This window comes from Lolium perenne, chromosome 2 (assembly GCF_019359855.2).
Source record: "Lolium perenne isolate Kyuss_39 chromosome 2, Kyuss_2.0, whole genome shotgun sequence".
Classification (NCBI taxonomy): Eukaryota; Viridiplantae; Streptophyta; class Magnoliopsida; order Poales; family Poaceae; genus Lolium; species Lolium perenne.
The window spans coordinates 173,375,714-173,390,177 of record NC_067245.2 but is presented as its reverse complement, the minus strand read 5'-3'; the positions used below and the strand labels follow the sequence as shown (position 1 = coordinate 173,390,177).

The following is a 14,464-nucleotide window of genomic DNA, read 5'->3' as shown; positions in this document are numbered from 1 at the left end:
TGATAACAAAGATAATTTCTGAAGTGACATTGATGTCTACTCACGCTTCTTTTCCTGTAGACGGTGTTGGGCCTCCAAGAGCAGAGGTTTGTAGAACAGCAGCAAGTTTTCCCTTAAGTGGATCACCCAAGGTTTATCGAACTCAGGGAGGAAGAGGTCAAAGATATCCCTCTCAAGCAACCCTGCGATCACAATACAAGAAGTCTCTTGTGTCCCCAACACACCTAATACACTTGTCAGATGTATAGGTGCACTAGTTCGGTGAAGAGATAGTGAAATACCAGTAGTATGGATGAATATGATCAGTAGCAACGGTGCCAGAAAATAGCTTGATGGCATGCAGTTGATGGTAGTAATATTGCAGGAAGTAGAGATGCAGTAGAACAGTAAACAAGCGATGATTGCAGTATTTGGAAACAAGGCCTAGGGATCATACTTTCACTAGTGGACACTCTCAACATTTATCACATAATAAAACAACTCTACACTCTCTTGTTGGATGACAAACACCATTAATTGTGTAGGGCTACAAGAGCACCTCAATGCCGGAGTTAACAAGCTCCACAACATTCGATGTTCATATTTAAATAACCTTAGAGTGCATGATAGATCAACACAACTATACCAAGTACTAACATAGCATGCACACCATCACCGACAGACTATGAAAGGAGGAATAGATCACATCAATACCATCATAGTAATAGTTAACTTCATAATCTACAAGAGATCACAATCATAGAATATACCAAGTACTTCATGATGCACACACTGTCAACATTACATCATGGAGGAGGAATAGACTACTTTAATAACATCACTAGAGTAGCACATAGATGAATAGTGATACAAAACTCATATGAATCTCAATCATGTAAGGCAGCTCATGAGATCATTGTATTGAAGTACATAGGAGAGAGATTAACCACATAGCTACCGGTACAGTCCTTAGCCTCGATAGAGAACTACTCCCTCCTCATAGGAGACAGCAGCGGTGATGAAGATGGTGGTGGTGTCGATGGAGATGCCTTCCGGGGGCACTTCCCCGTCCCGGCAGCGTGCCAGAACAGAGACTCCTGTCCCCCAGATCTTGGCTTCGCGATGGCGGCGGCTCTGGAAGGTTTCTCGTACCGTGGCTTTTCCGTATCGAAGATTTAGGTCAGGGGGCTTCTTATAGGCGAAGAGGCGGAGTCGGAGGGGGTCTGGGGCCACCACACAGTAGGGGGGCGCGCCTGGTGTGACGCCCCGGAACCGGTACCATGAGGATTCCAGCGATCCCGCCGAAATCCGCACGATATCGATTCAGAGACGCCCTCCGACACGACGTGCGCGACGAATCACACACGTGATGCCAGAGGAATTAACACGAGCGGTAACAATACAACAGGATTACAATAGAGCCCACAAGATACAGATATATTACAACAACGACTCCAACGAGTCAAGATACAAATATACAATACAAAGATCCAAATCATACAGAAGATCGAATACATCCGAGTACGGACAAGATACAAATTGGACTAAGAGTCCTGAAGATAACCAGTGGCGTCCATAACCCTGCCCAGGCCAAGCCGGAAGGGTAACCTTGCTAACGTCGTCTTCATCGAACATATCTTCATACCTGCCCGGTTATATCCCGTAGAAGCAGCAATAAGTACGGGTTCGTACTTAACAAGACTTCAAGACGTATAAGCATTCGTCAACCAGTCGTCCTTTGTACTTGAGGCACGCAGGGGACTTAGAGGACGCAAGAGGAACGTCATAGGCAATATGGTGGGGTTAAGCGGCAGCACGCAAGCACTAAAAACCTATAGAGACACTCTACAACATTCGTCTAATCAAAGAAGATGAGAGAGCGCATAAACTAGCAGTTCTATACTCTGCAAACATAACACAGCCGATACTTTCCCCCTTCGCAAAGAAGTACTTACAAAGGCACCCACACGGTTGTCAAGTTTTAACCATTTATTATTGAAGTTGTGCTAACTTACTACTCAAGTTGTTATGATTGAAACAACAGGTGTAAGTTGTCTATGGTCGAGTCATACAGCTCCAAGTCGTCCATAACCGCGGACGCGGCTTATCGATAAGATTGTAACCCTGGAGGGGTGCCCAAATGTGCCCACACGCACGATCAACCCACTTGCGATAGGTGGATATCACGACTCGCACTCTCCTTCACTACAACAATGTCCAGGAAGCCACCTAACTAAGTTAACCCGTTTCAGAGCCCGATCGGAACTCTGACGCGGACCTAGCTGTTGCGAGAACGGCTAAGAGGATCAGAGCCCACTAGAGGATGACCTCTTAACAATACGTGCCGCACCTACGGACGTGCAAGAGACAACAGGGTTACAAGGCAACATGGCTTCCCCAAAAGTAACATCATATCATCTGACCACAAAGAAACAAGCTTGCACGCCCGAAAGAAACAAACAAACATTCAAACTAGTTGTGGCCACTGGACAACGCTGTAGATTCCGGCAGTGGTCGAGGGGAGACCCGGTAAGCATACCCACGTGTGGTTAGAGCGCTCAGTCTCGGAACAGATAACAAGAACTCGGGGTCCTAAGATATTTAGGAAACACAAGTGAGCCGTCACAAAATGAGCAGCTGACCCACCGATGCCTCCGCTAAACAATTATCAACAACTAAAGTAACAATGATTCTTCCCAACATATAACCCGATAAGATAACAAAAAGCGGTAATGAGATAAAACAGCACTAGCATGCACTACGACTCGCAAGGGCAGACTTGATAACCAAACAATAGCCGTAGGAGGTGGTGGTGGCAATATGGGCTGCTTGAGGTAACAAGTGGAAAGGACACATGACAAGAACGCAACTTAAGGATAGCATGAGGGAGAAGGCAAAATAAAATAGGTCAGCGACTCCTGCAGGGACAGGAGTATAGGGGAAATGCTTGCCTGTTAAAGCTTGCCGAGGGACATCCGGAGATCTTGTCGTATCTCACCACACCACTTCGTGATCCTATCCGGGAAGAAGCAAATGCTGGACAAACAACGCATGCAAGTCTTACTACTACAGGTAAAGAAGATCCATCATGTTCATGATGATATGCATGACATGGCATAGATGGTGCAATGCATCTTATCCAATTTAATCGGAGTCGAAACCCCGGACACACAAATTAGGTTGGAGTTGCATTTTCTATCGTCGAATTTAAGGGTGGATTAGCATGGTACAACATGGCAAGGGTGCGCTACTTCAAAGTTAAACGGAGCGGGGAAAACCATAGTCGGTATCCGAAATACTCCGCATATATGTTAGGTGAACATGCACGACTATCAACGCGCGACATGATGCGAGATGCAAACAGATGAATGGATGGCATATTCATGATCCTTGCATTTTTCTGATCAATTTTCATATAGAACATATTTTATTTATAGTTTGGGAGATATGATTTTTGCAAGATTAAAACATTTTCTGTAAAAAGAAAAGGACGAGGAATAACCAGAGAGGGCTGATGGGCCAATCTGGCCTGGTTCTGCGTCAGGGAAGATCTGGGCCGGGACATGGCCTGCAAGCGGCGACGGATGGAAGCGGTACGCACAGGGAGGCGGGCTGCGTCGGAGGATCTGGGTCCAAGGCCCATCAAGCGCTGGATCTGATGCACATAATCAAGGAACAAAAAGGTGGCTTAATTAGTCAGATTGGTAATTTGAAGCCAAGACCTCACGGGTCAGGATGCAAATAGCTCACCACTGTGGTACTGTAAGGTTGATGTCTAGAAAGAGATGCCCAACGTTTTGACCCAATCGGTACGGAGCTTCAAGGAAAAACGGTCATGGCGGAGAAGCACAGCCATGTCGAGCATGGGAGAGACGGGCGATGCGGGGCGGGGTACTAGGCGCGAGAGACGCGCCCTGTCGCTGCAGACCAGAGATAGGTAGCGCGGAGCCCGGGGAACCACCAGAGGTTGGTCGTCATCAACGACCTGCGAGGGAACATGGTGGTCAACGCCGGTAGGATGATGAGGAGGGGGAGCAAGGGCATGGAGAGGGCAAGGAGAACGAGCACCTCACCAGGGAGCGATTGGAGGGGTCAGCTGCGCCAGAAGACAACGGAGGCGGCCAGAATCGAAGCTTTTTCCGTCGGGGTCGGAGATGGTATCGGCGAAACTGTGGTCGATTGGAAGAGCCCCGGCTCAATTCCTTTGAGGGGAATGAAGAGGACTATGAGGTGCATCTTTCGGTGGTCTCGGATCATAGAGGGGTGGCCGGTAGAGGCGGCGCCATGGCGAGGTGGAGGCAGACGTTTTGTGGTTCTCTCTGTACGTGAAGAAAAGGGACATGGAGGTAGAGAGGATGGCGGCGCGAGAGAGGGGGAAGAGGGGAAAGCTAGGGTTTCCAGGAGAGGAATTTAAAGGAGGGGAAAGGGAGCAGGTGGGGGAGGAAGGACCACAGCGCGGTGGTTGAGCTCACGCAAGGTGCGTGACCTCTCCTGTCGTTGTCCAGGGACAATGAAAGGGGAAGAAGGAGGCCTAGGCTGGCGAAGGGGTACGGGCCGAGTTGCTGGACTGGGCCGCCGGGCTGGAGGGGGAAAGAGGCCAGGGGGAGAGGAGCCCAGAGAAGAGGGGTTGGTTTTTATTTTATTTCGAAAATATGTTTCCTCTTTGATTTTAAAACTGGTTTTAAAATAGTTCAAACAAATTTAAATTTTGAATGCTGAGGTGGAGAGAGAGAAAACAAAATAGTTTGGCTTTATAAAATTAATTTTATTTATTAAAACATGGATGGTATGATGCATATGCCATGATGATGCATAAAAGAAAAATAACAAGCAATTCTAATAGGGTGCTACCCTGGGCCATTACACCTGGCTCCTTGGCCGCGCCGCCCACACGTGTGGGCCCCCAGTGGCCCTCCTCTGGTCCCTCTCGGGTGTTCTGGAAGCTTCGTGGAATTATAAGATGCTGGGCATTGATTTCGTCCAATTCCGAGAATATTTCCTTACTAGGATTTCTGAAACCAAAAACAGCAGAAAACAGGAACTGGCACTTCGGCATCTCGTCAATAGGTTAGTTCCGGAAAATGCATAAAATCATCATAAAGTGTGAACAAAACATGTAGGTATTGTCATAAAACAAGCATGGAACATCAGAAATTATAGATACGTTGGAGATGTATCAGCATCCCCAAGCTTAGTTCCTACTCGTCCTCGAGTAGGTAAACGATAAAAGATAATTTCTGAAGTGACATGCTATCAACATAATCTTGATCATACTATTGTAAAGTATATGAGATGAATGCAGCGATTCTAAGCAATGGTAAAGACAATGATTAAACAACTGAATCATATAGCAAAGACTTTTCATGAATAGTACTTTCAAGACAAGCATCAATAAGTCTTGCATAAGAGTTAACTCATAAAGCAATAAATTCTTAGAAAAGGCATTGAAGCAACACAAAGGAAGATTTAAGTTTCAGCAGTTGCTTTCAACTTGTAACATGTATATCTCATGGATATTGTCAACATAAAGTAATATAATAAGTTCAATATGCAAGTATGTAAGAATCAATGCACAGTTAACACAAGTGTTTGCTTCTTAAGATGGAGAGAAGTGGGTAAACTGACTCAACATAAAAGTAGAAGAATGGCCCTTCGAAGAGGGAAGCATCGATTGCTATATTTGTGCTAGAGCTTTGATTTTGAAAACAAGAAACAATTTTGTCAACGGTAGTAATAAAGCATATGCATTATGTAAATTATATCCTACAAGTTGCAAGCCTCATGCATAGATTACCAATAGTGCCCGCACCTTATCCTAATTAGCTCGGATTAACATGGATTATCATCGCAATACATATGTTTTAACCAAGTGTCGCAAAGGGGTACCTCTATGCCGCCTGTACAAAGGTCTAAGGAGAAAGCTCGCATTGGATTTCTCGCTTTTGATTATTCTCAACTTAGACATCCATACCGGGACAACATAGACAACAGATAATGGACTCCTCTTTAATGCATAAGCATTCAACAACAAATAATATTCTCATAAGAGATTGAGGATGGTTGTCCAAAACTGAAACTTCCACCATGGATCATGGCTTTAGTTAGCGGCCCAATGCTCTTCTCTAACAATATGCATACTCAAACCATTCAACTCATGATAAATCACCCTTACTTCAGACAAGACGAACATGCATAGCAACTCACATGATATTCAACAAAGGGTAGTTGATGGCGTCCCCAGGAACATGGTTATCGCTCAACAAGCAACTTATAAGAGATAAAATACATAAGTACATATTCAATACCACAATAGTTTTTAGGCTATTTGTCCCATGAGCTATATATTGCAAAGATAAAGAATGGAAATTTAAAGGTAGCACTCGAGCAATTTACTTTGGAATGGCGGAGAAATGCCATGTAGTAGGTAGGTATGGTGGACACAAATGGCATAGTGTTTGGCTCAAGGATTTGGATGCACGAGAAGTATTCCCTCTCAATACAAGGCTTAGGCTAGCAAGGTTGTTTGAAGCAAACACAAGTATGAACCGGTACAGCAAAAATTACATAAGAACATATTGCAAGCATTATAAGACTCTACATTGTCTTCCTTGTTGTTCAAACACCTTTACCAGAAAATATCTAGACCTTAGAGAGACCAATCATGCAAACCAAATTTCAACAAGCTCTATAGTATTTCTTCACTAATAGGTGCAAAGTATATGATGCAAGAGCTTAAACATGATCCTTATGAGCACAACAATTGCCAAGTATCAAATTATTCAAGACATTATACCAATTACTACATGTAGCATTTCCCGTTTCCAACCATATAATAATTAACGAAGCAGTTTCAACCTTCGCCATGAACATTAATTAAGAATAAAGCAAAGAACATATGTGTTCATATGCAACAGCGGAGCGTGTCTCTCTCCCACACAGTGAATGCTAGGATCCAATTTATTCAAACAAAACAAAAATAAAAACAAAAAGACGCTCCAAGTAAAGTACATAAGATGTGACCGAATAAAAATATAGTTTCAAGAGAAGAAACCTGATAAATTGTTGATGAAGAAGGGGATGCCTTGGGCATCCCCAAGCTTAGATGCTTGAGTCTTCTTGAAATATGCAGGGATGAACCACTGGGGCATCCCCAAGCTTAGACTTTTCACTCTTCTTGATCATATATCATCCTCCTCTCTTGACCCTTGAAAACTTCCTCCACACCAAACTCAAAACAAACTCATTAGAGGGTTAGTGCATAATCAAAATTCACATGTTCAGAGGTGACACAATCATTCTTAACACTTCTGGACATTGCTCAAAGCTACTGGAGGTTAATGGAACAAAGAAATCCATCCAACATAGCAAAAGAAGCAATGCGAAATAAAAGGCAGAATCTGTCAAAACAGAACAGTCCGTAAAGTCAAATTTTTTAGAGGCACTGGACTTGCTCAGATGAAAATGCTCAAATTGAATGAAAGTTGCGTACATATCTGAGGATCACGCACGTAAATTGGCAGATTTTTTCTGAGTTATCTACAGAGAACCCTGCCCAAATTCGTGACAGACAGAAATCTGTTTCTGCGCAGTAATCCAAATCTAGTATGAACCTTACTATCAAAGACTTCACTTGGCACAATGATACGTCTCCGACGTATCGATAATTTCTTATGTTCCATGCCACATTATTGATGTTATCTACATGTTTTATGCACACTTTATGTCATATTCGTGCATTTTCTGGAACTAACCTATTAACAAGATGCCGAAGTGCCAGTTCCTGTTTTCTGCTGTTTTTGGTTTCAGAAATCCTAGTAACGAAATATTCTCGGAATCGGACGAAATCAACGCCCAGGTTCCTATTTTACCCGGAAGCATCCAGAACACACGAGAACCGCCAGAGAAGGGTGGCAGGGCCACCACACCACACCCCGGCGCGGCCTAGGGGGGGGCGCGCCCCCCTAGGGTGTGGGCCCCCCTTCGACCTTCCTGCGCCGCCTCTTCGCCTATAAGAAGCCCCTGGATCAGAAAACCCTACACGATTGACGAAAACCACAGAAACCTTCCAGAGCCGCCGCCATCGCGAGGCCAAGATCTGGGGGACAGGAGTCTCTGTTCCGGCACACTGCCGGAGCGGGGAAGTGCCCCCGGAAGGCTTCTCCATCGACACCGCTGCCATCTCCACCGCCATCTTCATCACCGCTGCTGCTCCCATGAGGAGGGAGTAGTTCTCCATCGAGGCTCGGGGCTGTACCGGTAGCTATGTGGTTCATCTCTCTCCTATGTACTTCAATACAATGATCTCATGAGCTGCTTTACATGATTGAGATTCATATGAGTTTTGTATCACAATTTATCTATGTGCTACTCTAGTGATGTGTTATTAAAGTAGTTCTATTCCTCCTGCACGTGTGTAATGGTGACAGTGTGTGCACCGTGTTAGTACTTGGTTTATGCTATGATCATGATCTCTTGTAGATTATGGAGTTAACTATTGCTATGATAATATTGATGTGATCTATTCCTCCTACATATGCATGAAGGTGACAGTGTGCATGCTATGCTAGTACTTGGTTTAGTAGCGTTGATCTATCTTACACTAAAGGTAACTTAAACATGAGCATTATTGTGGAGCTTGTTAACTCCGGCATTGAGGGTTCGTGTAATCCTACGCAATGTGTTCATCATCCAACAAAAGTGTAGAGTATGCATTTATCTATTCTGTTATGTGATCAATGTTGAGAGTGTCCACTAGTGAAAGTATAATCCCTAGGCCTTGTTCCTAAATACTGCTGAGTTACTACTGCTTGTTTACTGTTTTACTGCGTTACTACTGCTGCAATACCACCACCATCAACTACACGCCATCAAGCTATTTTCTGGCACCGTTGCTACTGCTCATATATATTCATACCACCTGTATTTCACTATCTCTTCGCCGAACTAGTGCACCTATTAGGTGTGTTGGGGACACAAGAGACTTCTTGCTTTGTGGTTGCAGGGTTGCATGAGAGGGATATCTTTGACCTATTCCTCCCTGAGTTCGATAAACCTTGGGTATCCACTTAAGGGAAAACTTGCTGCTGTTCTACAAACCTCTGCTCTTGGAGGCCCAACACTGTCTACAGGAAAGGAGGGGGAACGTAGACATCACACAACAATGCAATAAAATAAAGATAAGGAGAGGTTGCTACAGTAGTAACAACTTCCAAGACTCAAATATAAAATAAAAGTGCAGAAGTAAAATAAACACTTGGGTTATCTCCCAAGAAGTGCTTTCTTTATAGCCATTAAGATGGGCTCAGTAATTTTATTGATGCTCTCGCAAGAAATAAGAGTTGAAGCAAAAGAGAACATCAAGAAGAAAATTCAAAACACATTTAAGTCTAACCCACTTCCTATGCATAGGAATCTTGTAAATAAAAAAATTCATGAAGCATAATGCAACAAGCATAGAAAGATAAAACAAGTGCAACTTCAAGATTTTAAGCATATAGAGAGGCGTTTTAGTAACATGAAAATTTTTACAACCATATTTTCCTCTCTCATAATAATATCCAGTAGCATCATGAGCAAACTCAACAATATAACTATCAAATGAAACATTCTTATCATGAGTCTCATGCATAAAATTATTACTACTCCCAACATAAGCATAGTCAATTTTATTAGTAATAGTGGGAGCGAATTCAACAAAGTAGCTATCATTATTATTCTCATCATCAAATATAGGATGCATATTGTAATCATAATCAAATTTATCCTCCATAACAGGCGGCACCAAAAGACTACTATCATTATAATCATCATAAATAGGAGGCAAAGTATCATCAAAGTAAATTTTCTCCTCAATGCTTGGGGGACTAAAAATATCATGCTCATCAAAACTAGCTTCCCCAAGCTTAGAACTTTCTATATCATTAGCAACAATGGTATTCAAAGTGTTCATACTAATATGTTCCATGGGTTTTTTAATTTTCGCATCAAACCATCCATGTCTTAACTCAGGAAAAAGATTAAAAAGCTCCATGTTGCTTTCCATTATGCCTTACTAGTGTAAAACAAGAAGCAAAAAGATGCAATTGCAGGATCTAAAGGAAATAGCTTTGAGCACTTACAACGGCGCCGGAAAATAGCTTAGTAGCCGAGATCCGGAGTGTGAGTACCTTTTACCTTTCCTCCCCGGCAACGGCGCCAGAAAATAGCTTGATGTCTACTCACGCTTCTTTTCCTATAGACAGTGTTGGGCCTCCAAGAGCAGAGGTTTGTAGAACAGCAGCAAGTTTTCCTTTAAGTGGATCACCCAAGTTTTATCGAACTCGGGGAGGAAGAGGTCAAAGATATCCCTCTCAAGCAACCCTGCGATCACAATACAAGAAGTCTCTTGTGTCCCCAACACACCTAATACACTTGTCAGATGTATAGGTGCACTAGTTCGGCGAAGAGATAGTGAAATACCAGTAGTATGGATGAATATGATCAGTAGCAACGGTGCCAGAAAATAGCTTGCTGGTGTGCAGTTGATGGTAGTAATATTGCAGGAAGTAGAGATGCAGTAGAACAGTAAACAAGCGATGATTGCAGTATTTGGAAACAAGGCCTAGGGATCATACTTTCACTAGTGGACACTCTCAACATTGATCACATAATAAAACCACTCTACACTCTCTTGTTGGATGACAAACACCATTAATTGTGTAGGGCTACAAGAGCACCTCAATGCCGGAGTTAACAAGCTCCACAACATTCGATGTTCATATTTAAATAACCTTAGAGTGCATGATAGATCAACACAACTATACCAAGTACTAACATAGCATGCACACTGTCACCAACAGACTATGAAAGGAGGAATAGATCACATCAATACCATCATAGTAATAGTTAACTTCATAATCTACGAGAGATCACAATCATAGCATATACCAAGTACTTCATGATGCACACACTGTCAACATTACATCATGGAGGAGGAATAGACTACTTTAATAACATCACTAGAGTAGCACATAGATGAATAGTGATACAAAACTCATATGAATCTCAATAATGTAAGGCAGCTCATGAGATCATTGTATTGAAGTACATAGGAGAGAGATTAACCACATAGCTGCCGGTACAGCCCTTAGCCTCGATGGAGAACTACTCCCTCCTCATGAGAGACAACAGCGGTGATGAAGATGGAGGTGGTGTCGATGGAGATGCCTTCCGGGGGCACTTCCCCGTCCCGGCAGCGTGCCGGAACAGAGACTCCTGTCCCCCAGATCTTGGCTTCGCGATGGCGGCGGCTCTGGAAGGTTTCTCGTACCGTGGCTTTTCCGTATCAAAGATTTAGGTCAGGGGGCTTCTTATAGGCGAAGAGGCGGAGTCGGAGGGGGTCTGGGGCCACCACACAGTAGGGGGGCGCGCCTGGCTCCTTGGCCGCGCCGCCCACACGTGTGGGCCCCCAGTGGCCCTCCTCTGGTCCCTCTCGGGTGTTCTGGAAGCTTCGTGGAATTATAAGATGCTGGGCGTTGATTTCGTCCAATTCCGAGAATATTTCCTTACTATGATTTCTGAAACCAAAAACAGCAGAAAACAGGAACTGTCACTTCGGCATCTCGTCAATAGGTTAGTTCCGGAAAACGCATAAAATCATCATAAAGTGTGAACAAAACATGTAGGTATTGTCATAAAACAAGCATGGAACATCAGAAATTATAGATACGTTGGAGACGTATCAGACATGCTATCATAATCTTGATCAATACTATTGTAAAGCACATGAGATGAATGCAGCAATTCGAAGCAATGGTAAAGATAATGAGTAAACAATTGAGTCATACTAGTCATCAACCCGTGCAGCCGCACGGGCTAAATATTTAGGAAATATATAATTCTTATGATACGTTATAGCATCTAGATGTGTGTAATATTCACAATTAGTGAAGCAAAATAACAGTGTTCTTCACCGTAGTGCATGTATTTAGGAAATAATAGTAAATGCAATGAATTTTTATATTTATCTTATTGTTTATTTGTGTTGCAGTTTGGAGCAAATACAGACAATGTTGATAAGAATCAGTGCATGGAATAATTATTTTTTACTTAAATCTGTTTCTCATTGTTGCCCAAATCTTCTCTGGTGTGTGGTTTATTCCACTAACTACATCAAAATTTCATAAATTATTTTCCACCGGAATATGTCTAATTTAGAAGACATTCTTGGATTATCCATCCCAAAATTCATATAACGCGAGCCTGCAACATTGGAAGCATAATCAATGGTGACTACAACGTCAATAAGTAGGAGAAACTAAGAGACCTATTTACACATACATACCTTTAAAAGAGCACTCATATTTCAGATTTTCACTTAGTGTTTGATACCGATAGTGTCGTGAGAAATAATACGAACGAACTACATTAAAATAAGTTATCATGGAGAACATATGATGCTCCTTTTTTTCTAGATTTATGAAACGGTCTCGAGTGCTTTCTTTTCAATTCTCAACCCTAGGTCACTTGAAGGTATGATTAAAATTTCAAACATATAGAGCACGAATGAACACATGAATATAAGAATATTACCTACAGAAGGAAATAAAACAGAACATGCACGCATTAAGATTACATCCTCTATAGATCTTACCATGTTGACTCAGAAGAGAATGTCAAAAGGCCAATAAGCTATCAGTATAACCTGTAGATTGATTCCGGTTCTTCATTCAATGCAAGAGTAAATCCCGTAGATGCACAAATTGGAAAAGAATAAATAAGCTTTGGAAGAGATGATACAATGCTGGGGCGATTATCATCTTATTACTTACCAAGTTCTTCATATGTTTTACTATATGTTTGAATCTATGGACCGGACAAACTTGAAACTAAAATATTTATCCACAAAATAAAGTGATATGCAAAATCAGGGAACACACCAACCAAGTACGGTTGTAAATTGTAATTCTTACTGCTGTAAAAAATGTCAATTATTGCAATGTGTATATATCTAGCAAAATATAATGTGCGGGTACAGAGTAGAAGAAAAACCTTACTTGGATCCTTACAATGAAAATTATGTACAAATGAGAAATTTCTTTAGCCCCTTGTTCAAAAGCATGATATATAAGATGCTTATTCTCTACAGTCAAAAATATGCTTCTTTTATACCATTAAAACGGATAGTTCTTTTGCCTGCACCAGAATTTTCATAACGCATGGATGAAACCGCCTAACATTGACCAGAAGCACATATCAACTACATGCTTATCAAGCAATGCATAGCTATATGAAATTAAATAGGCAAACCATATGCAACTTAATTTCGTCACTCATGAGAACGTTGTGTACCAAACAACAAATATTGAGTTACTGGTTTCATATTCATGACCTGACGTGAATCCTTGTTGCAGTTTTACTAATATTTAACATATATGGAATGACCTTTAGAATTAACTATTGTAATAATAAAAGCGCTACAACCTGCAATTGCTTTCAGGTTAGCAGCAAATGGCCTCACTGTTTTCCCAATTTTTAATAAAATCATGTTCACACTTCCATATAGGTTTGTCAAACCAAGATTAATTACCCGTTTTACAAAAGAAGATATTTTTTCCCTGGACATTGCAGCAAATTCATGAAATAAGTAGTAAGGTGAATTCGTACATGCTTCAGATAGCTAATTTAACCGGTCCTAAAATATGATTTCATAACAATAGCTGATACAAACACATAAATAATTTCTAGAACAGAAATGGTATGCAGGTAAATATATTATAGAATCACACCTTATGAAAATAAATAGAAGGGCTCCAGCAGGAGATAACAGGAAATGTACACTATTGATGAAACAATCAGCAGTAACGAAGGATGTTTAAGATAAATATATTGGCTACCTGAATGGTGTATGAGTCAGAAGATTGTCATTCTTTTGTCAAAGCCAAAAGTGGGTTCCTGTTAGGAACATGCGACTTAGGAACATTAGCATAGATGCATGTATGGAAGTAGAAGCAGCACACACGAAAGTCATTACCAAAAGTAAATACATGAGCATCGGAATAACATGATTTTCTTACCGGTTGAGTGTACAATAAATTTAATAATTATTCAGAGGAAACCCCTCGATAATATTTGAAACTTATGCAAGACAACAATTTTTCAGACACCTAATAGTGCATCGTCCCATAAAGCAGCAGATGATAAGGTGGAGCAGAGTGATTACATAATGATTTGAACTGGAAAAATATAATGTGCATAGTGGATTAATACCATAGAAAAGGAGTAGAGGCCAATCTGGTCCTTTCTGCATGTTTCATTGGACCTGTCGTCTGGTTATGGTTGCTAGAAGAGGGTGGCGAGGACATCCAAGCGGCCGGAGGAAACGGCCGCGGCTACCTGATCTACTCTTAACTGCCAATGCCCATCAGTACACCTCTCCTTCTGCACCTGTGATCGTGGGATTAGTTTCACCTACGTGACAAAGGTAATCTTGGATTTCAGCATGGTA

The 14,464-nt window shown here is 41.9% G+C and overlaps 1 long non-coding RNA gene across 1 annotated transcript; it reads right to left on the bottom strand.

Annotated features, from left to right (window-relative positions):
- Positions 1 to 1,389: 1,389 nt before the first annotated feature.
- LOC139835235 (uncharacterized) lies at positions 1,390 to 3,020 on the bottom strand. Its single transcript, XR_011751009.1, has 2 exons — positions 2,931 to 3,020; positions 1,390 to 1,624 (listed from the first exon to the last, which is right to left on the bottom strand). It is a non-coding gene; the product is annotated as an uncharacterized lncRNA (long non-coding RNA).
- Between the last annotated feature and the right edge of the window lie 11,444 nt (positions 3,021 to 14,464).